The following is a 21,754-nucleotide window of genomic DNA, read 5'->3' as shown; positions in this document are numbered from 1 at the left end:
GCTGCTGGAGGCAGGAGGAGCCAAGACCTTCTCCTTGAGCTACGATGAACTTAGGAGGCCAGGAACAAACTCAGGAGGGTGGGGAGGAGCTCAGGAGGCTGAGGACAGGCTCAGGAGGCTGAAGAAGAACTCAGGAGATTGAGGATGGGCTCAGGGCCTGGGGACAGGCTCTGGATGCTGGGGAGGAGCTCAGGAAGCCGGGGACAGGCTCAGGAGGTGGAGGAAGAGCTCAGAAGGCTGGGGAGGAGCTCAGGAGGATGAGAATGAGTTCAGGAGGCCGAGGCTGAGCTCAGGCGGTGAGGACAGGCTCAGGAGGTGGAGGAGGAGCTCAGGAGGCTGAGGTCAAGCTCAGGAGGTAAGGATGGGCTCAGAAAGCTGGTAACACTCTGATCCAAAAGGGCCTGGACTGAGCAGAGCCCACCACTGGACCAGGGCCCATTGCCATGGAGGTCCCCAGGGAAGTTGCAGAGGGTGGTCTGAGCTCAAGGTAGTAGGAATGGGGGTGCTCCCTAGCTTCCCCCACACCCACCCCCATTTCCCTGCACACTGTGGCATTGTCATGGAGGGGCTCTGCTCAGAGCAAAGCAGACCACACCCCACCATTCAGGCCCAGACACCCAGAGCCACTAGCACTTTCCACTGGGACAGGGCCTTCTGAGACAACTTCCCAAGACAGGCAAGGTGGGGACACCTCTGAGCCCCTTCCAGGAGCATGTGATGAAGGAAAGGAAAGAGCAGAAAGAATAATACTAGAAGTGGCCAGCAGCAACGCTGTGTCACACACAGTGTCCAGCTCCAGGCAGAGTGGCTGGACAGTGCATCATCTCGAGGCTGTAATCCAAGTTTCCCTCCCAGCCTGACCGTACCAGCTCCCTTTCAAGTGGTCGACTGGCTGCCTCTTGTCAGCAGGCAGCAAGGAGGAAAGGAATGCCTTTCTGCTTCTCATTGGTAAAACCTTCCGCCCAGATAAGATCAGAGACAAAGATTTGGGAGAAAACCTGCTGAGAGCAAAGCCTGCCCTGGAAGGTGGAGTGCCCTGCACCTGGGCTGTGTCTCCCAGCAGGCCGTGGGGTCCACTGAGGCAGGGGCACATGTGCTGGAGACACGGCCCATGTTGAGGACCCGCATGCAGACACCATTCACTCACACGCACACTCACGGAGGACACACCCACCCATATTGACACACTCACACACAGACACAGATGCACATTCACACATTCATGGACACACACAGGCACACATAGACATACATTCACGCCACACACCCACACAGAAGCACTCACACACTCATGGACACATACATCAGTACAAACACAGACATATTTGCACACTGACACACAGACACACTCACCTACACACCCACACACATTCACACACTCACACTCATGGGCACACACCCCCACACAGACACAGACACTCATGGACACACACACCAATACAAACACAGATATTTTCACACACAGGTGGACACACACACTCATCTACACACCCACACACATTCACACACCCACGCAGGTGGATATGTATGTGTAGGAAGACACTCTCCGGGGTCGGGCACTCCGGGTTTCAGGCATCTGCTGGGGTCCTGGAAGGCCCCCACGGGTGAGGGTCCACAGTGCACGCAGCCCCCGGCTCCTGGTGAGGGGCTCTCACCCATTAGAAAGGACACCTGCCACCCTGGGCTTGAGCAGGACTGTGGGAGATTTGGGGTGGGGGCTTCACCGACGAACTGTGGGGTTCTCCTCTTCTAAGGCTGCTCCTGAGCCCACATGGATTTAGCATTTCACGTGCTGCTCACTAAACTGAGTGAACGAGTGGCAGATCAGCCACTGCCCGAGCCGCCTCTGTGGGAACCCAGGGCTGGGCTCTGCCCTGCAGACCTCTTGGGTCCAGTGGGCACTTGTCCTGCCAGTGGCCATGGCCCTGGCAGGCTCCTCTGTTTTCCTGTCCATGAGCCCCTGCGGGAGGCCTTCTCTCTCCCAGTCCCTCGGCATCCAGCTCTCCCGGCTTCTCTGGGTAAGGAGTGAGGAAGGGTCAGAGAGAGGGTCCTGCCTGTCCGTCACTGCCTCAGGGCCTGCTTGGAGGTGCGTGGGGCCCTTGTTCTTGTCCTTGGTTCTGTGACTCCAGATCTGAGGCCTGTTGGTCGGCCCCACACCAGAGCTGCCTGCCTTGCTGCTGTCACGAGGGACCCAGCGGCCCCCGGACAGGGGCAGAGGACAAGGTCGTTCTACGCTGGGAGATGAAAGCCCCTTGGCGCTGTCCTGCGCCCGCAAGCCCTGCCACCCCAGATTTCCTCTCGCTCTGTAGACGATGCCCTTGGCCTCACGCCCCAGTGCGTGTGGTGGAAGAGACGCACAGTGCAGCCTTGGGAGCCTGCCGGAGGCCCCCTCAAGGCTCAGCCTGCTGCTCTGACCCCCACACCAGCTGGAGTCCAAGTTTCCAGGAAAACTCCATGTCCCTTACCTCTCATCTGGTTCTCGGAGAGCTGGATGGGGCTTTTGCTCAGCAACACGGCACAGCTCCACTTCCAAGATGTGAGGGGCAGCGGCCCAGGTGTTGGATGCCTTCAGAGCCCTGGAGCCCTGGGAGGGGCTCTCAAGCCCACCTGCCTGAGTTGGGCCTCGGGCAGGGAGATTGCCGGGGCCTCCGCCCCTACTGGTCCAATGATGAAAACCAGGCTTCAAGGGTGGGTGTTCATAGGTTACTTGCTGCGTGTGGCCTCTGAACCTGCACCATTCCCTCTAATTTTCACAGGCTTCATGGGATGGTATCAGTGTTGCCACCGGACAGGCTGCCCTGCGGAAGGAACATGGGCGTGGGCAGTTCCCGGCCTCTGGTCTTGACTCCCGACTCGGTTCGCCACCTCGGGATGCTTGGCCCAGTTCGTGGCGCAGAGCCCGGTTCTATCTATTTAGCGGGAGCTGCACTGGAGGAGAGCCAGGCAGTCATCTGGGCCAGCAGAGGCAGAGGCCCTGGCACGCTCCCTGCCCGATGCCAGACTCAGGCAGGTGGTGAAGGCATCCGACACCTGGGCCCCTGCCCCTCACACTTTGGAAGTGGAGCTGTGCCCGTGTTGCTGAGCAGAAGCCCCGTGCATGCAGGGGCAGGTTGGGAGGGGCCCCTGCCAGAGCCTCTCTCTGCGCTGGCCTGGCTGTGGCATGCTCTCTCCACATTTCCTCCAGGAGACGGCCCTGGCTCCATGCCCCACGAGTGCCCAGGCCTGAGCACAGCTTCCGCAGGGACAGAAGTTCCGTCAATCATGTTGAGTGACGACGGAGTGGATGTAAATATATGTATAAGAAGAAAGGAAGGAGTGGGGACATGGCCCCTTCCCCACAAGCCTCTCTCAAAAACCCAAACCTAACAGAATACAAGGGTGGAAACATGAACCTTTTCTCCATCTTCTGACTCTTAAGGACAGAGCGAAGCAGCAGGTCGTGATGTCAGTAGGAACTTGCAGGCCAGGACAGCTGAAGACTCACCGACGGCACGCAGGACACCCCAGTCACTGCTGCGCCCATCAGAAAAAACAGCAGGAACTAGACATTGCTCTGCCTGCAGAAATCACAGCTGAAAATCAACTCTACTTTGCTCCATGTGATGGAGCTTTTTCATAAGTATAAAAAATAGCTAACTTGATAAAAACACCTTTCCTGGGGACCTGAGTGCTGCAGTTCAAAGGGACTGGTAGTGTGAGGCTGGAGAAGGGCTCCTGCAAGACTCTTAGCTGGGCAGGCCTGAGGGAGGCCCCTCTCGGTGAGCACGAAATCAGGGATGCCCTGGGCCGGTTAGGGATGGGGTCTGGACACCGGGAGATTTCCAGCAGGCTACACCTGGGGCTGCAGCCAGGGCAGCCCCCATAGAATACTCAGAGGCAGCGAGAAGTGAGGGCTGGTGACGGGAGTGGGAACACTGCCCCACATGCAGCTGCCTGGGTGCTACCTGGCGGACAAGCTGCCCTGCCGCCGCTTGGCCTCTCCACGTGGCACATTTGCCCCTGGCAGTGTCCAGCCCCAGGCCTGGGTGACGGGACACAGAATACTGATGGAAAAACACATTAATGAGCTCCTCCTAGGGAAGAGGCCCGCATCGGGGAGGAGGCGGCTGTCTGGGCAGAGCTTCCTGATAGCCAGGCCCGCCGGTACCAGGACACTCACCTCAGGTCTCACCTGCAGAGAATCCACACCAGTCACTCACACTGGGCCAGGCACAGGCTGTGCACACAGAGGACAGATCCAGACCACACGAGAGCATAGGTGCCCATGGGTGTGCAGGGAGTATGGGGGGAAAGGAGTGTGTGCTCGTGTGCCTGTGGGCATGTGTGAGTGTGGGTGTGAGTGTGTGCATGTGCCTGTGGGAGGGGGTGTGGGTGTGGGTGTGAGTGGGAGGGTGTGATTCTGTGTGGCTATGCATGACTGTGTGTGCATCTGTGTACATGTGCATGCACGCGCTGCACGTCTGTGCTGCAGGAACCTGTAGGGTCAACCTTAGGTCCTAATTCTGGGCTGACCGCGTGCCGTCCCCCACAGGCCCCTGCATCCTCGGTTCCTCATCTGTGCTGTGGGCAGAAGCCCGGCTGCCCCACACTCCAACATCCCTAGAAGGGAAGGGATGGGGGCGGCGCTGGCTGCAGGCAGAGCCATGCTCAGCAGACACTGAGGCCGCAGGGTCACGCTCTGGATGGATGTCACCCAGAAAAGGTTTTGCCTCCTCCAGTCTTTTAAATCAGGCTCCAGGGGCTATGATTACAGCCCTGGGCTTTCTCCCACCCCTCAGCCTCCCTCCTTAGTAGCTCCGCAGCAGCTCCCTCCCAAGAGCACACCACCCCTGCATGTTCTGAGCTGCATCCTCCAGCCCCTCATTCCCCGCTCATCTACTCTGACCCAGCCAGGGATCCGGCTTCCCTCTTAGGGCCATTTCTCCTTTGCCAGCATTTTCTCTCTTTCCCTTCTGTCATGCTTTGCTATGTCCTCATGCAAAATTAAGCCCAAAACGATTTCAGTTACTCCCAACCCCGAGACAAGTTTTAAAATAGTGACAGGATTAACATCGCACCTCCCATGTGAGGGCTGTAAGTGACTGGCAGTTCCAAATGCGTTTTCCACTCGCAAACTCGCTAACACAAATCCCACGGGGAAAAGGGAACGGCTGACCTTTCAGCATGCAGATATTCCCTTTGATGGTTTGCTTCCCTTCAGAAGAGCCCAGGGAAGCTCTGCACAGAGGCCTGTGTTTCTGCCCCTCCCGCAGGGAATGAACGGGTGCGTCTTCTCCTTTGCCTTATTGATCAAGGCTAAAATCACAAGTATAAATTACCACGGTGGGAAACGAGCTGCTCTGACGAGAGGCAGGCGAAGCTGCTGCCTCGTCAATAATGCATCTGATCGGAAAGAAGGGGCTGATCAGAGGCAGGCCGGGCTCTTTGAAGGTTCTGGTTTTCCCATGGAAGGCTCCACCAGCTCTCTGCCTGCTGAGTTCCTGCTCTTGCCCAGACGGGAAGCGTGAGTAGCTTTCATATCAGACCTGCCGCTCACCACACCGAATTGATTCCATGGACACTGACATTCGTCTCTGCAGCAGGGATGGCCACCCTTGCCCAGGCTCCTGTCGCTGTGGATGCCTCTGTCTGGCACAGACTTTTGATGTTAGAGCCCCAGGTGAAGGTCTGAAGCAAGAAGGAAAAGCACACAGAATCCCATCCCTTCTGAACCTGCGTGGTGGAGCCGCCCTGAGATCCTGTAGCACGTCAGTGGGAGCCGACAGGGATGGTTTGCGCGCTGCCAGGATGCATGAACGGGGGAGTCCCTGAGGCCCCAGGGCTGACTCAGGGCATGTGCAGTTTGGGGAGAAGCCAGGGAGGCCTCCTGGGCAGCCGGTTGGAGGACAGAGCTGAGGACATGCAGGCTGTCTTCTATGATCAAGGGTGGGTGAGGCACAGAGGAGCTCTGGTGACTGGATGCAGCTGTGAGGGGCTGTGGCCCAGAGAAGCACAGCAGTGTCTCACCCGGCTTCTCTGCAGGCCTCAGACTCATGTCCTCACGTGCAGGTGCCGGGCCCTCCTCCAGCAGTGAGCTCCGGCTCCCTCCCCACTCAGGGGCCACCCTGCTCTGATACGGGCTCTGATACGAGCCTGCAGCTCCCCTGCTCTTGGTGTCTGCCTGGCGTCACCTTCTTCCATAGCACCCAGTCCCAGGATGACTGACGCCCAGGGAGATCTGTCGCCCCTCCTCGGAAACCACGTGTGCTCACCCTCGGCAGCAACACGCTGCCCCTTCCTCAAGGCGTCCTGAGGCATTGTGCATTTTCACCATTTCTGGGATGTAAAGAAGGAGGAATATTTGTCAGAGACAATACCGGTTCAGATGGTTGGTGGCTCAGATAGAGGTGGGGTTGGTTCCAGCCAGCAGCCCGTCCTGAGAACCAGGCTGGAAGAAACACCCTTCCCTGTGGCACCACAACACCCACACTGAGGTTTCTGTGCTGCCTGGAAAGCACAACAGGTCTCCCCAGTGCTGGGGTCATCTGGAGAGCCAAGCGCCTTCCAGGGGGGCCTTGAAGTGGGGGCGCCAGCCCCCCAGGGTGCTCAGGCCAGACCGCCTCCTCTCAGGTGGTTCAGCAAGAGCTTCCTTCTGCCTCAGATCCTTCCAGGGTGTGGACTTTCTTTTCTTATGATTCTTTTCTGACTTCACCTTACATTACTCCTCTCCATACCTAGATGGTAAGCCCGGTGAGGGCAGGGACCCAGCCTCCCTCATTTGCAAAGCAACCACAGTCCCTGCCTTTGAGCTGGGCTGCGGGTGCCAAGCTGGAGAGCATTTCGCCCTCTCCCACTGCTGCTGAAACAGAAACCACAAATTTAGTGGTTTAAAATAGCACAGATTTCTTCTGTTGTAGAGCTGGAGGTCAGAAGTCCGAAATGAGTTTCACTGAGCCAAAGCCAGGGAGTCAGCAGGGCTGGTCCCTCTGGAGGCTGCAGAACACCCGCTCTGCACCTCCTCCGACCTCTGCAGCTGCTCGGCACCCAGGACAGCTGCGTGGCCTCTGCTGTGTCTGAGCTGCTGCTGTTCCACGGCCCTCTGGGAGCTGGCTGCCTCCCTCTCATAAGGGCCCACCCGGCTGACCCAGAGCAACCTCCCAATCTCTAGACACTTATCCCGACTCCATCCACAGAGCCCCTCTTGCATGGAAGGTAATGTACCTGCGGGTTCCATGGGATCGGGATATGCACACCTTTGGGGGCCTGATGTAGCTGACCATGCCCACATCTGGTGGGAACCCACCTTCAGGGTTTCTTCTCCTTGGACACAGGCTACAGCCCAAGCCAAATGTCCCAGAACCTGGAGCAGGGCCCCCCCGACTTTCCCCAAAGAGGCTGGCGTGGGAACAAAGCTCCTGTGTGGTCAGGAGCTGGGAGGGCGGGACAACAAGACAACAGAACAACAGGGCAACAGGGCAACAGGGCAACAGGGCAACAGGACAACAGGGCAACAGAACAACAGGGCAACAGGGCAACAGAACAACAGGACAACAGGGCAACAGGGCAACAGAACAACAGAACAACAGAACAACAGGACGACAGGGCAACAGAACAACAGGACAACAGGGCAACAGGGCAACAGGACAACAGGGCAACAGGGCAACAGGGCAACAGGACAACAGGGCAACAGAACAACAGGACAACAGGGCAACAGGACAACAGGACAACAGAACAACAGGGCAACAGGACAACAGGGCAACAGAACAACAGGACAACAGGGCAACAGGGCAACAGGACAACAGGACAACAGGGCAACAGGGCAACAGGACAAGACAACAGGGCAACAGGACAACAGGGCAACAAGACAACAGGGCAACAGGGCAACAGCCATCCCAGCTGGAGAAGATTCTCAGGGCTGAGGTGGAGGAGGTCGGGCTTCAGCCGGGCTCAGAGTGGACCTGCTGGTCTTCCTGTCACAGAAGGGAGGTGCGGTGGGATGGGAAGAGAGGGCCTTGAGATCAAGCCGTGGCCTGCTAAAGCCTGGCCGAGGGGCTGTGCCTCTGGGCAGCTGGTGTGAGCTGTTGTCTCGTGCAGCTGGTCTAGGGTGGGGCAGAGGCTCTGCCTGGACCTCTTCCACCCCTGGTGCCGTTTGCCCTTCCACTCCAGGTGAGCACAGCTGGAGCAGCAGCTCCCTCGAGGACTGGTGGCCTTTGAGGTTTTCCCGATGGACTTTTCAGGCTTCTACCAGTGGGGCCCCGTGACTGCACTGCCTCCTGGGAGCCTGCTGCTGGAGAGGCAGTGGTACAATCCCCCCTGCCTAGAGTCAACAAGGGGCTTCCCCACTGAGCTGAGACAAGGCCTTCTCTCTGCATCATGAAGCTGCGATCTCAGCTTCCTACAGCTACGAAACTCCCAGCTCAACCCAGCCAGACTCAATTCTGTTCCCTGAGACCTTCAGTCACAATGGCACACCTCGCCTGGGGTGGAACCTCCTGCTGTTTACAGTGACGAGCCCAGGGTGAGCAGAGACAAAGCACCAAGACAGGCTCGTCAGAGAAGGGCTGGGCAGGACAGACACAGGCAGACAGGGTGTCCAGAGAGGCTGTGAGAAAGGGACAAAACAGAGAGGGTGCATTTATCATCCCTTCCTCAGCACCTGACCCCAGGCAGGCCCTGTGCCTCCCGAGTCCAACTCTTTGAGGCCTGGCAGATGCTTGATAATTCCTGCAACTGACCCAAAGGCTTCACAGGTCAGATTCCAGCCAGGCCGAGCTGGAAAGACTTTCTTCAGAAAGTCCAGACCAAGGTGATCATGGCCGTCACGGCTGGAAATGTCGGAAGACCTGCAGGGCACTGGGCTCTTACCTTGGCCTCTTGGACATGCCCCCTCCTCCCTCGTCTCTCTCCAAGGAGAGTCAGTGATGGTTCACCTGGTGCCAGGCTGTTCCCTATCCCGCAGGAGCCATTAGGGAGGAGCAGGTGGGCTGGGCCCCGCAGACTGGGAGGGTCAGGTCCCCCACCCTGGAGAAGGCATTTTAATGAGTGTATTTGGCCAATGGCCAGTCACTGAGGCTGTGGTCCTCCCCTGTCTCCAAGAAGCCCCAACATGGAAGGCTCAGGATAGAATATCCCCACGACCCTGCTCACCACCCTTCCCATGAGGCTCTGTCATGGGTGGCTGGATGCAGTGTGTCTTTAAAATGGTCTGCTCATCTCAGTCTCAAACTTTGGAAAGGGCTAACATAGCACTCCACGACCAGGATGCTGAGACTTTGAAGTTTCCTCTGCTAAACAGGACAGAGCCTCAAAAGAGCCCTTCCTCAAGCTTATTTAACCAGTCATTGGGTGGCACAGGCCATCAGCACCGAAGGCCGGCAGCAGAGAGATAAATGGATGCAGCATCATTTATGCAAAAGCAGAATAAGATATTACCCCTTGCAGATGGCTTCTGGCATTTACCTTGTTGGATCTCATGTTAGCAATGAACGCCAACACTTCTGAACGGCAACGCTTAACAAGAGTCTTTTCGTTCTCCATGAAAAGAGTTGTCACAGAAAAATTTAACGGGAAAGTGGTTTTAAACTGCTCATATCAAGTAGGAGTCTCCGGGGCTTGGCTGAGCCGGCGTTCCTCCTTTTAACTCTTCCGTGTCGTTAGAGAGCCAGAGTTTGAAAGCCCTGGGACAGAAGAGGAGGAAGAAAAGGAAGACGAGGAGGACAAGGGGGAGGGAGAGGAGGAGAATTAGGAAGAGGAGGAGGCGGATGAGGAAGAGGAAGAAGAGGACAAGGAGGAGAATGAGGAGGGGGAGAAGGAGGAGGAGAAGGAGGACTAGGAGGAAGAGGAGAATGACAAGGAGGGGGATAAGGAGGACAAGGAGGGGGATAAGGAGGACAAGGAGGACAATGGATGAGGAGGAGGAGGGAGAGGAGTAGGAGGGGTGGGAGAAGGAGAAGAAGGGGGACAAAGGGGAGAAGAAGGAGTGGGGGAGACGGAGGGGCCAGAGGAGGAGGCAGCCACGGTGGCTTGGGCGAGATGTTGGATCCAGGGCATCCTTGGCTGTTGCCTCCCTCTAGACCTCAGTCTCCTGTCCTGTGAAATGGGCAGGCACCGAGGACCCTGTAGCATCCCCAGCCCATGAGTGCTCACCCCCATGATGAGCAGCATCACTAGCACGTAGAAATACGTTGGATTTAAGATATTTCCAAGCCATCGTCCTAAGTGGTGGCCACATTCCAGGCTCTCCCCAGAGGCGATGAGGATCCGGTTGCTCGGCATAAGCCTCACTGTGGTGTTGTCAGCCTTTCCGCCTCCGCCCTGGCGGGTGTGCAGGGCGTCCCGCTGAGATTTTCAGTTGCACTTCCTGATCAGTACGAGGCTGAGCAGCTTTTCTCAAACTCATCAGCTATTTGTGTATCTTCCAAAGTGTTTGCTCAAGTCTTTGCCCGTTTTTTAGAATTAGGCAGTAGTCTGTTGATTGCCGGGTTTCCAGAGTTGCTTATACATTCTTCATGCAGGTCTTTCATCAGGTGTCCCTGTTGTGTGCATTTTCACCCAATGACTTCCATTTCCTTGAAGTCCAATTTATCAGTCTCCCTCCTTCGCCTGTGGCTGGTTTTTTAAAATGAAGTTTTTTATTTTAGAGCCATTTCGAGTTTACAGAATTGTTATAAAGATAGTGCCGGGTTCCCATATACTTCACACGGTTTCCTTATTATTAATGCCTTACATTAGTGTGGTACATTTGTCAGAATTAGTGAACAACCGTTGCTACATAATCATTGACTAAAGCCCACAGTTCGTTTGGTTTCCTCCGTGTTCATCGGGTGGCTGTTTTCTGGGCCAGGATCCCGTCCAGGATCCTGTGTGAGATTTGCTCATCACGTCTCCCTAGGCTCCTCTGGGCTGTGGCAGTTTCTCAGACCTTCCTTGTTTTCTGTGATCTTGAAAGTTCTGAGAAGCTGGGCTCAGGCATTTGGGGGAGTGTCTGTCTGCTGGGATTCGTATGAAGTCTTTTTTTCATGATCAGATTCCGGCTGTGGGCTCCTTGGAGGAAGAGCAGAGGTGAGGCGCTTCTCATCCCACCACATCAGGGGTCCCGCCTCGGCCCGGCTCACTGCTGATGTTGACCTCGGCTACCTGGCAGAGTGTGCTGGCCAGGTTTCTCCAGCGTGAAGTCACTCTCGTTTCCCTCGTAAGTTATACTCCGTTTATCAATCTACTTTATGGCTTGTGTCTTCTCTATGAAACCCTTGCCTAACCTCTCAGTTTCCAAGGTACGAGAAGGAGGAGTCAAGATTCTTTTCTCTTTTCATGTGGCTATCCAGTTTTGTTTTATTTATTTATATATTTTATATTTTAGAGACAGGATCTCACTCTATCGCCCAAGCTGCGATCACGGCTTACTGCAGCCTCAAACCCCTGGGCTCAAGGGATCCTCCTGCCTCAGTGTCTCAGTGTGCACCTCCGTGCCTGGCCTATGTCTCTGTGTAGAGACACAGAGTCTTATGACGTTGCCCACGCTGGTCTCAAACTTCTGGGCCCAAGCAGTCCTCCCACCTCGGCATCCCAAAGTGCTGGGACTACAGGCATGAGCCCCACTACGCCTGGCCTCATATCCTGTTATTTCAGTACCATGTTTCCCCCTGAGGTTTTGGCCCACCTGTTGAACATCATGGGATGGTGCCTGTCAGCCTATTTCTGGACTCTCTGCTCTATTCCAGTGACCTATTTCTTTATTGCTATTTCCTTACTGCTGCAAGATCTGCCATGATCACTGCAGCTCCGTCATCAATCTTGACAACTCTTCTGATGGTGCCGTTCCTTTCCAGATGGCTGTGGCTGCCCTTAGACCTTCACTTCTCTATGAACTCCTAAATCATCCTGTTAATTTAGAGGAAAAGTCCACGGGGACTCCCATTGAGATTTCATTGAGTGATTAGATCAGTTTGTGAAGAATTAGACATGGTATTTTTAGAGAGATATCGCTCAGATAATTTTTGGTGTAGAGGTTTTCACACATACTGTGAAATTTATCCCTAAGTATTTCATTTTACTATTATAGATAGTATTTTTGACTTCATTTTAAATTAGTCATCAGTAGTATATAGAACTACAACTGATCTTTACGTATTGACTTGGTGTCCTGTGATGTTGCAAAATTCACTTATTGGTTCAAGTTGATTTTTTGTGGATCCCTTAGGATTTGCCACCTCATTTCACCTGTAATTGAGGATAGTTTTACGTATTTCTTTCCAATATGTATACTTTCCTTTGCCTCATCTCTTTGCACTGGCTGGAACCTCCCAGCCCAATGCTGACTAGAAGAGATGAAAACAAAAACAGAAACCCTTCCCTTTCTCCCCGTTTTAGGGGGAGTTATTGAGTATTTCATCATTTGTTATGATGTTGGCTATAGAAAAAAAGTCTGTTTTAACAGTGCTAGCCACTGGGAGAGTAAGCACCTGCCCTTATCTGAAGGCAGGGACTTCTGAAGGCCTCTGTGCTGAGTTCCGAATGACTTCCAGGTCACAATTAGCTCCTGGATGTTTACAGATAGAGTTGCAGAGACGTTCCTGGGTCCCATGACTCTTGTTGGACCCCAGGCATGCAGAGGAGAAAGCAGCATCCTCAGGCCCAGCCCAGGCGAGTGTCCTGCCTCTCTCACTGTCAGGGACACCAGGAGCTTGCAGCAATGGTCCTAACCTCTCCCTACTCCTTCTCCACTTTATGGTCATTAAAACTAGGTGATCCCCTGCTCCAGGATCTCAATCATAAAGGATAGAGAAGCATCTGCATGAGGCAAAGGTGGATCTGAAAGCCAGGCCAGTGTTCATCCCCACTCGGCCTTGTTGCTCCGTCTCCTCCAGGCTAGGACTGCATGTGTCAGGGAAGCAGCTGGCTGAGCTCTTGGGGGCAGAGAACCACCAATTAGGTGGGGGAAGAAGGGTCACGCTTCATTTAGAGGAGCACACAGTGCAGAGGAGGCCAAGCCTAGCCAGGCAAGACATGCATCTCGAGTGAGGCGGGTGAGACCACCTGCATTCAGTGTGCCCCCGTGTCTCCCCACTTCTCAATGCTCGTCACACACTGGAGAAGCGGAGACATAGGAGAGAACCACTCCATGTCATTGAATACGCCAGTTTAGAGCTCTGTCTGAGAAAACCGCGGTGAACAGAGAAGAAAAGAGCTATCATGTTTTCACCTGTGGCCGGCCTGGGTGCAGCCTTCTGAGGGATCCCTGGAAGCCTCAAAGCTGTTTCATCTCGGGCCAGGTTTGGGGTTGCCTGATATTTTTTGATTCTCTACCATATGGGAGACCTAAGGCTCAGAACATGAAAAATGTTGGGAGCTTTAAACTACTATCTTCTCTTTTCCTTTGGTATAATGCACGAGAGCAAAATGTACAAACGGATCTTATTATATTCAAGGTACAGACCGACGAATGAAACCCAGGAAGCAAAAGGCACAGCAGACAGCAGCAGGGCCAGGGCTGTGTCCAGTCCTCTGAAGACTGCGAATCTGCATAAAGGAGGCCCTGTCTCTTCCCCTTGGGCTGCTCGAACCACACAAGCTGATGTCAGGAGTGACTAAATCTACCCTAATTAATAGACCATTTGACCTAAGTCCGAGCTGGGAAACAAACACACAGAAGGGGTTCCTAGAAAAACACCAGCACAGGCGTGGAGCTGTTTCGGCATGTTGTGGAGAGAGCTGACTCCTGGGTGCTGATCTCTTGAGGCCACGTGAGGGGTCCATCCCTGGCTTGGCCACCCACGCCTCCCCTGGGCCGGCACCTTCTTATACGGATAAAAACAATTCCCACCTCACAGGAAAGTTTTAGGCAACATTGTTTATTGCCTGCAAATCTCCCTGTGTGGTCTTGCTGAGGGCCCAGAAAAAGCAAGTCCCTTCTGCTCTCTGTTGACTTTGGCCAGAGCATCTTTTGACCGAGATTTGACCGAGTCGCCACCGTCTGACAATTCTGAAGGATTTGATTTATTCTGGACACCGGCCTTCTCCAAGCTGGCGGCTAATAAGGTCCTATAAATGTTGTTAGCTGATGACTGTGGACCACATAATTTCTCAGAGATTCTGCACCTCTTTGGAGCGCTGGTTGGGCGCTGCCTAGAGGAACTTTCTGATGGTGGAAATGTCAACAGATGGTTAGATGTTCAGGGGCATCCCGTCCACCAGGAGAGCTCAAAGCAAACGTCCTTCTGGAGTGAGTGCATGGATCCAGGAAGGCCAGGTGTGTCGTTGTGTAGGGCCATGAGTCCATGAGGAAATGAGGTGCCAGTCCCCCTGCTCGTCACAGGGATGGACCGGGACTCACTTCTGACCAGTTAATTAATGGACTGGAGACTTGTGACCCACCTGAGGACCAAGTCCTCGCAGGACACTGGGTAGAATGGTAAAGACAAGCAGCGGCATGACCTCTAATGCCCACCTGGGTCACTAGGCCTTTACTGCAGCCAAGGCACTGCCTCTGTCTGGTCTTGGGTGCTGAGAGGCCGGGACCTGCTGCGGCCTGTTGGATGCAGCTCATGCTCCCTCCCGAGTCCATGGCAGACAGCAGTAGGGGCTCAGGGCACCAGAAGGCCCAGGGAGAGGAGGGAGTCTGCCCTGTCCAGGTGAGAGCCTCTGACCGTCCCAAGAGCCGGGGTGCCCAGTCGTCCTTCAGCACTGGGCCTTCCAGCAGGGCAAGGGAGACACTATCAGAACCTCATCACAGGCAGTTTAAGGCTTAAGTGACGTTGACAGGTGAAACGCTGAGAACAGTGGCCCCTTGCAAGCGTTCGATAGAGGTAGTGTATTCTCTGTGTGGGTGCAGGTGGGGACAAGTGGAAGGAAGGACGTACAAGAGCCAGCCTGTGACACCTAAGGACAGAAACACCTCCCTCAGCCCAGCCGGCTGCTGACTCCATGCGAAGAGGGACACCCACCCTTACAATCTCAGTGTCCTGCCCCTGCCCCTGCCCCTGTGGGGTGGGATTCATTATGCTCCTTTCACAGATGCAGAAACTCTGAGGGCTTAAGGGTGATTGAAGGGTGCTCCGGGCCTGGACTCGAATCTGTGTCTTTGCCTCCTAAGACGATGCTCGTTCCGTCAAAACCAGAGTGTCCCAGCTCTAGATTCCCCACCCAATCCCCATGGCCCCACCCACCACCTCCTGTGGCTGCCTCAGCACCTCCATCGTGAATCTGTGCATCCCCTCAGACGACTGCCTTCCGATGCGGCCCCTGACCTGCATCCCCACGCATCACTCAATAGGACTCCTTTTCTCCTGGATTTCCTATAGGAAGTTTCAAAATGCTCTCCAGGTTTTCTGTGGGTGGATTCTCTCTCGGGATCTTTCTAAGCGAGTCCTGTGTGTTCACCACAGCTCCCCCTACATAGTTGAGCAGCTGTACCATGGGGAGGCTTGGTCCACTTGACCCACTCGTGTGATGTCTGTCGTAGTCATGCCAGGGTCCTGATGTCAGAGCTCCACCCTGACATGTGCTCATGCTGGTTTACAAACCCTCCCAGGACCAGGCCCCCGTCCCTCTTCCAGGACAGGCTGTAGAGCTCCAGCTATTAACAGAAACATTCCAGCCAGCATCCCCAGCGACCCCCACCTCCCACGCCGCTGCGTCTTCACCACCACAGCCTGGCCACCACACAGCTCCCCCTCAAGGACTGTGACCACTTCCAGCCATTGTCTCTTTGGGCCATGCGGGATGTATTCCCATTTCCCCATTCAGCTGGGAGATTTTACCAAGGGATTTTTCTCTCCTGGCTCCAATGCCAGCAAGACCATGAACAGCTGTGTCATTTTCACGTTCAAGCCTCAGTTTCTGTACATAGAAGAATACAGTTAATTATTATTTCCTCCTCCCAAGTTGCTATCGAATGAAATGAGGTTATGCACACACAAGGCAAGGACCTGCGTCTGGCAGGAACAACATCTCGTTCATCGTCACGAATGCTTCCTGTTGTGTCTTCCCTCCTGTGTGTGAGACGGGGGCTCCCAGGCCTCCCCAAGAAATTACACTTTTCCAGCTTTTAGAGGCCGGCATTCCTAACTTCTTGCAATAAATCCCTATCATAGCACAAATTTAAACACATCATGGTATAACTCAGATCAACAGCCCCTGATTATGCCATGTTTCAACCTTTTGTTGCCATCGGCCTCCTAAACAATGGCTTTAATGGAAACACAGGTATGTAAGCTTGGAAGCTACTCAAACATCTCAGTCATTCAGAAATAAAACACTTGTTGGGCAGCTAGTCTGTGCCATTTGTATTAGAGTTCTCCATAGAAACAGAACCAATAGGATGTACACAGAGAGAGGGATGAGCAGGGATTTTTCATGTGACTTGGCTGATGTGATTACGGAGGATGAGAAGTCCTGCTTCCATCTACAAGCTGGAGAACCAGGGAAGTTGCTGGTGTACGTCCTGGAGTCCGAAGGCCTGGGAACCTCGAGTTCTGATGTTTGGGGGCAGGAGAAGATGTATGTCTCAGATCCAGAATAAGGAAAGAATTCACCCTTCCTCTGCCTTTTTGTTCTATCTGGGCCCTCAGCACTTTGGGGAGCGTGGATTTTCCCTACTCAGTCCCCTGATTCAAATGCTGATCTCTTCTGGAAACGCCCTGTCAGACGCACTTAGAAAGCATGTTTTATCAGCTATCTGGGTTTCCCTCAGCCTAGTCAAGTTGACACCTAAAATTAACCATCCACTAGGCAATGTACTACCTAGGAATACAGAGCCGAGGAAGGCAGGATCTTCCCAGGCCTCAAGGTCTCTCATCTGCTGAGCAGACAGGCATGAGGCAGACTCTAACAAGTAATGAGGTTGGTAGCAAGGGCTACAAAAGAGAAAGACCTCTGCCAAAGGCAAAGTTGCGCTAAGTCCTGAGATAAACACAAATCTGAACTGCAGAATTGTGGGCTGTGATGTTCACCTCCTGGGTATCAGGAAATGAAGTCATTCTGAGAATGGAATTTTAAGTTTCTTTAGGGGACTGTGAAAGTCTGCATTGGAAAACAGATACTGGGAGAGAACAGGTTCTGCAGACCAGCAAACAGTCCAGACACTGGATTTCTTTCCTGCTCGCTGTCTGGCCGCAGCAGGGGACAGACAGGCAGAGCAGGAGTGTGTCAGAAGGTGTTTTCTAGGGGAAAGAAGGAATTAAAGAAGACCCAGAGGAGATGCAGTGACATTGGGAGGTTCAATAGTTTCCCTGCAGTTGAGGGTCCCCTGGACCACTGTTTCCCCAGCAGAGAAAAGGTGGTGGCTGGCATGGAGAGAACTTCCTTGGAAGAACCCAGAACCCGTGTATTCCCCTGAGAAGCATCATGAAACCTCTCAGATCTCTAATCCCTGCACTGCCCTGGAGCATCAAGGCCCAGCGCTGCTGTTGAATATTGTGAATGTGCATTGAATGTGGTTTTTCCTGACTCACCATAGAATCAATAATTTCCAGTTTAAAGAGTTTGCTAAATATCCTTCTAGATTATGCCATTATCCAAGAAAGTCGTAGCTGGCTAAACTGGAGCAACCAATTCTTCTAGGAATTTGGAGAGCAAGTTTATTGTCAGAATCTTGCAGCTGTGACAGACAAATGTCCACGTAGAGAAGAGATGCCTTTGAGAGGTAGTGAGCATGATAACTGAGCACCAGGAGGGCTGCAGAGCCTGACAACTCAGCCTCGGAATCCAGCCCAGCCTCTCCTTCCCCACAGTGAACTCCTGCCAGACTGCAATGCCCTCCAGCATTCCTTACATGGATCTGACCTGCAGGGAGGATCCAGGACAGACCCAGCGCAGCAGAGCATCTCGGATGCCATGAGTTTCCCGGTAAGCAGCACCCAGGGGCAGCACCAGGGGGAGCAGCTTCTCAAGCTCCCAAGGAAGCACATGGGTCAACGAACAGCAGCCTCCTCTGACTTCTTCCTCGTGACCTGGGGAAGGAGGAGGCAGCGTTGGCGCTTGGCCGTGTCGATATATGACACCTTGTCCATCCTTTTCATCACTCCCTTTTCTCCAAATCAGGATTGTAAGGCCCATTAACTAACTTCTATAGATTGCCACAAGCTCAAAACATAGTAATTGAGGGAAAGAACAGCATTGCTGATGTTATTCCTTCAATCATAACACAAAAATTCTGAGTGTTTGCCAGGAAATGTCCTACACAATGGAGACTAAAATGTTAGCGGGAGGAGACAGGCAATAAATAACTGAATAATTAAAACATGCGGTGTGCAAGGCAATGATAAGGGCTTTGAAGAAAAGCAGAGCAGAAAAGCGGTAGAGAATGTGAAAGCAGGAAGCAAGTTCAAAGGTATGGCCAGGGAAGGTCTTCCCAAGAGGTTGTCACCTGCACAGAGACTGAGACAGGCGAGCTGGGCCTGGGAGAAGAGGGAGCATACCCGGATCATTCCAGGAGCAGGGAGGCCAGTGAGAACCATGAGCTGTGGAAGACGGAGTTGACAGGGAACGGGGCAGGGCCGGCGGGGCCTTGCAGCCCACTTGGAGGCATGGAGAAGTTCCTGGATGTTTGGAGCAGAAAGCTGGCATTCCCCGACCTGTTTTAACAGGAACATTTTGGCCAATGTATCAGCCACAGATCCACGCTGTAGGCCTGAGGAACAGAAGTTTGACTCGTGTCACCACAATAGAGAGTCACAGCATCTCAATTCTCAGACTTAAACCAGTTTACAGACCCAGAGCCCCAGGAGGAAGGGCCCACCACACTGCCACCTGGTGAAACCATAGAGGCTTCACCTTCCTCCCAGCCTTCCCTGAAGACGCTGCGGCCGCTGTCTCCATTGTGGAAGGGAACTGATCAGACTCTCCAAGCGTTACTGGACACTGGCTCTGAAGTGACACCAACTCCTGGAAACCCCAAATGTCACTGTGGTTCACAGTCAGGTGGGGGCTTTTGGGTCAGCAGAGTTTTGGCTCAGGTTTGATGCATAGGGGGGCCCACTGCGTCCACCCTATGGTTATTTCCCCAGTTTCCAAATTCATGACTTGAATTGACATATTCAACAAGGGGCAAAATCCTCACATTGGCTCTCCGGGCCGCAGAGCGAGGGCTGTTATGGTCAGAAAGGCCAGCCAGAGGCCGCTGGAACTGCGTCTTCCTATGAAAACAGCAAACTAAACGCAATACCATATCCCTGGAGGATTGCAGAGATGAGGGCCACCATCACAGACTGGAGGAGGCAGGGGTGGGATTGCTACCACATCTCCGCACAGCTCACCTACTCGGCCTGCACAGAAGGGACACAGCTCTTGGAGAAGGACTGAGGATTATCATAAACTTAACCGAGGGTCACTCTAGTTGCAGCTGCTGGTCCAGATGCAGTTTTGTTGCTGTTTTAAATCAACCAGTCCTCTGGCTCCTGGTCTGTGATGTGTACTGTTCACCCCAGGGGTGGATGAGCCTTGGCTGTTGGTTCTAATTCAGGAATTCTCAAGGAAGCTTTGTGGCTGGCCCAATGTGGGGCAGACCCTCCCAAGAACCAATTGTCCTTGGAGAGGGTAGCAGAGCACTTTCTCTGGTTGAGGCCAGTGTGGGGCTCGGAGGATGTTCCCTGAAAAAGAAAGGTATCGTTGGCTCCAGAAACGATGGGACAAGGTGGGTACTGAGCAAGCTGAATAATAGCTGCCCTTTGCTGAAAACATAAACTCATGGAATGATCAGTGCTGTCCAGAAAAAACAAACGAAAAAATCAAAACAAAAGTTCTGATATTACTTTAGTGCCCACTTAGCCACTTTGCCGTGAGTGACCTGCCTAAAAGAACTTTACCGACACCTCAACTGAAAAGCAGATGGAAATTAGATCAGATAAATCTTGTAAATTTTGTGGCTGTCTCAGCGGAGCTAGGATCTGGTAGGTAGGTAGGTGCTCATCCTCTCCCTTCTGCTGGGAGGATACTGCACCTCTGCAGCACGTCTCTCCCTCCGTCTCCATGCACCTCTGCTCATTTCTCCCAATGCTGAGCATTTCTGCCAGGTCTGTCCATCCCAGCCCCAGCTGCTGAGTGACAAGTGGGTGCGGATTTCAAGAACAAAGACACAGTGAGAGGCTTGTGCCATGGCAGCCCCACTCCACCCCCATGGACTTTCACCCACTGAGGAGGGAGGGCTGAGAGCCAGTCCCTGTGCTGCCTTCATCACACACACGATGGGCACCCCGGCTGAGGAATCCAACGGTCATCTGATGGACCAGTAGTGAGGGAGAACCGCGCAAAGGGAGCACCATATGTGCCCCATGCTGAGAGGTGGCCCTGATGCTGCACCTCCCTTCCTCCCTCCCACAGGCACAACTGGAAAGGGAAGATGGTGGGTTCTCATGTGCGGGGAGGCTCTAAAATGGAGGAGGAAGGAAGAGCCGCAGACGGTCACGACGACCCTAGAGGTCCCCTCGTGAGTGGGTACTCCTCCCGCCCTACTCTGTACCCACACAGTTGTGGGGTGCCAGCTCTCAGCACAGTGTGCCTGGCATTTTTCCTCCCCATGGGGCACTGTTCGGCTGAGCACCAGGAAGTAGTTAGCGGGCCCTGGCCTGGGGCTGTGATGTGTGATGAATACTTCTGCCGGCCTGGGGCCGTGGTGCCTGATGGATACATCTGCTGGCAGGTGCTGCCAGTGTCCCTGTCCCCTTCCCTGCCCAGGCACAAGCCCCCGCTCCTTCGTCCCAGGAGGGAGCTTGCTGGTGTCTCCGTGGGACGGGCCAGATGTGTCGGACGTGCTGGGGAGTTGATCCCAGGAGGAGGCCTCAAACTGTGTAGGACGAGCTTGGTGGACGAGTCCTCAAGCTCCCCCCGTCACACAACAGTGGTGAGAATGACCCCACGGCTCCTCAGGGGTCCCCGGGCTGGAGCCCAGCTGCCCTCAGCAGAGACGTGCTCTTAGTGCACAGCTGATCAGATTTCCTCCCTCCCCACTCTCTGTACCCACTCACAGAGCTACCCCCTGAATAAACTCCTGGCACCCCCAAAATTGCCTCGAGATCTCCTTTGGGAGGAGCTAAGGCCAGGACACAAACAGACTCTTAGAACACCAGAACTGCCCCTTGCTGTTAGGTGCTTGTCTGCTGGCAGGCAAATGGCTCCGGGCCAGGGGCACCATCCACTAGGAGGGGGCACAGCACGGACCTCACATCTGGCACCTGCTGGAACCTGCTCCAGTTGCCTGGTTTGTCATTGGAAACATGGCAGGGACAGAAAGGGGGTACTTTGAGCTGGTCACATGACTTGAGTCTGTAATCCCAGCTACCCAGGACACTGAGGCTGAGGACTGCTTGAGGCCTGGGCAACATACCGAGACCCTGTCCCCCACCCCCCAAAAAAAACTAAAAAAAGAAAAGAAAGGAGCACTTTGAAAGTCTTGGAAGAGGTGTGTGAAATCAAGAGCAGGGCTTCAGCCCACCGGCCCTCCACTGCTCAGTGTAGCTCATGCCCCATGACCTCCCAGGAAACAAGAACTGCCCATCCCAGGAGATCCCGTGCTCTACTGTGGTCAGAGCAGACGAAGGCGGCTTCTGTGGCCAGGCGAGCTCACAACTGGCAGATTCCCCAAGTGCACAGGCAGGAGAGGGGCTGGCCACTGCCTTCGCTGTCTTCTGAGAGGCACTGCTGCCTGAAGAGTCCAGCCTCCACACAGCTGAGGTGAGGGATGGTGCTGAAGCGGAATGTCAAGTGAGATGCATTTGTTTTCAGCTTGGAAGACGCTGTTTACTGTTAATTTGACCAAGTGTTAGAGGGCATCTTGGAGAGA

At 54.1% G+C, this 21,754-nt stretch overlaps 2 long non-coding RNA genes across 2 annotated transcripts; one reads left to right on the top strand and one right to left on the bottom strand.

Annotated features, from left to right (window-relative positions):
• The first annotated feature begins 240 nt into the window (after positions 1–240).
• Positions 241–19,859, top strand: LOC129053685 (uncharacterized). The gene is made up of 3 exons (XR_008518462.1): positions 241–355; positions 11,006–11,170; positions 13,407–19,859. It is a non-coding gene; the product is annotated as an uncharacterized LOC129053685 (long non-coding RNA).
• On the bottom strand, positions 3,191–9,828 carry LOC134761709 (uncharacterized). The gene is made up of 3 exons (XR_010140775.1): positions 9,439–9,828; positions 5,156–6,315; positions 3,191–3,557 (listed from the first exon to the last, which is right to left on the bottom strand). It is a non-coding gene; the product is annotated as an uncharacterized LOC134761709 (long non-coding RNA).
• Positions 19,860–21,754: the final 1,895 nt, after the last annotated feature.

This window comes from Pongo abelii, chromosome 6 (assembly GCF_028885655.2).
Source record: "Pongo abelii isolate AG06213 chromosome 6, NHGRI_mPonAbe1-v2.0_pri, whole genome shotgun sequence".
Taxonomy (NCBI): domain Eukaryota; kingdom Metazoa; phylum Chordata; class Mammalia; order Primates; family Hominidae; genus Pongo; species Pongo abelii.
Note: the sequence above shows the minus strand (reverse complement) of the source record. Positions and strands in the feature narration are given on the sequence as shown.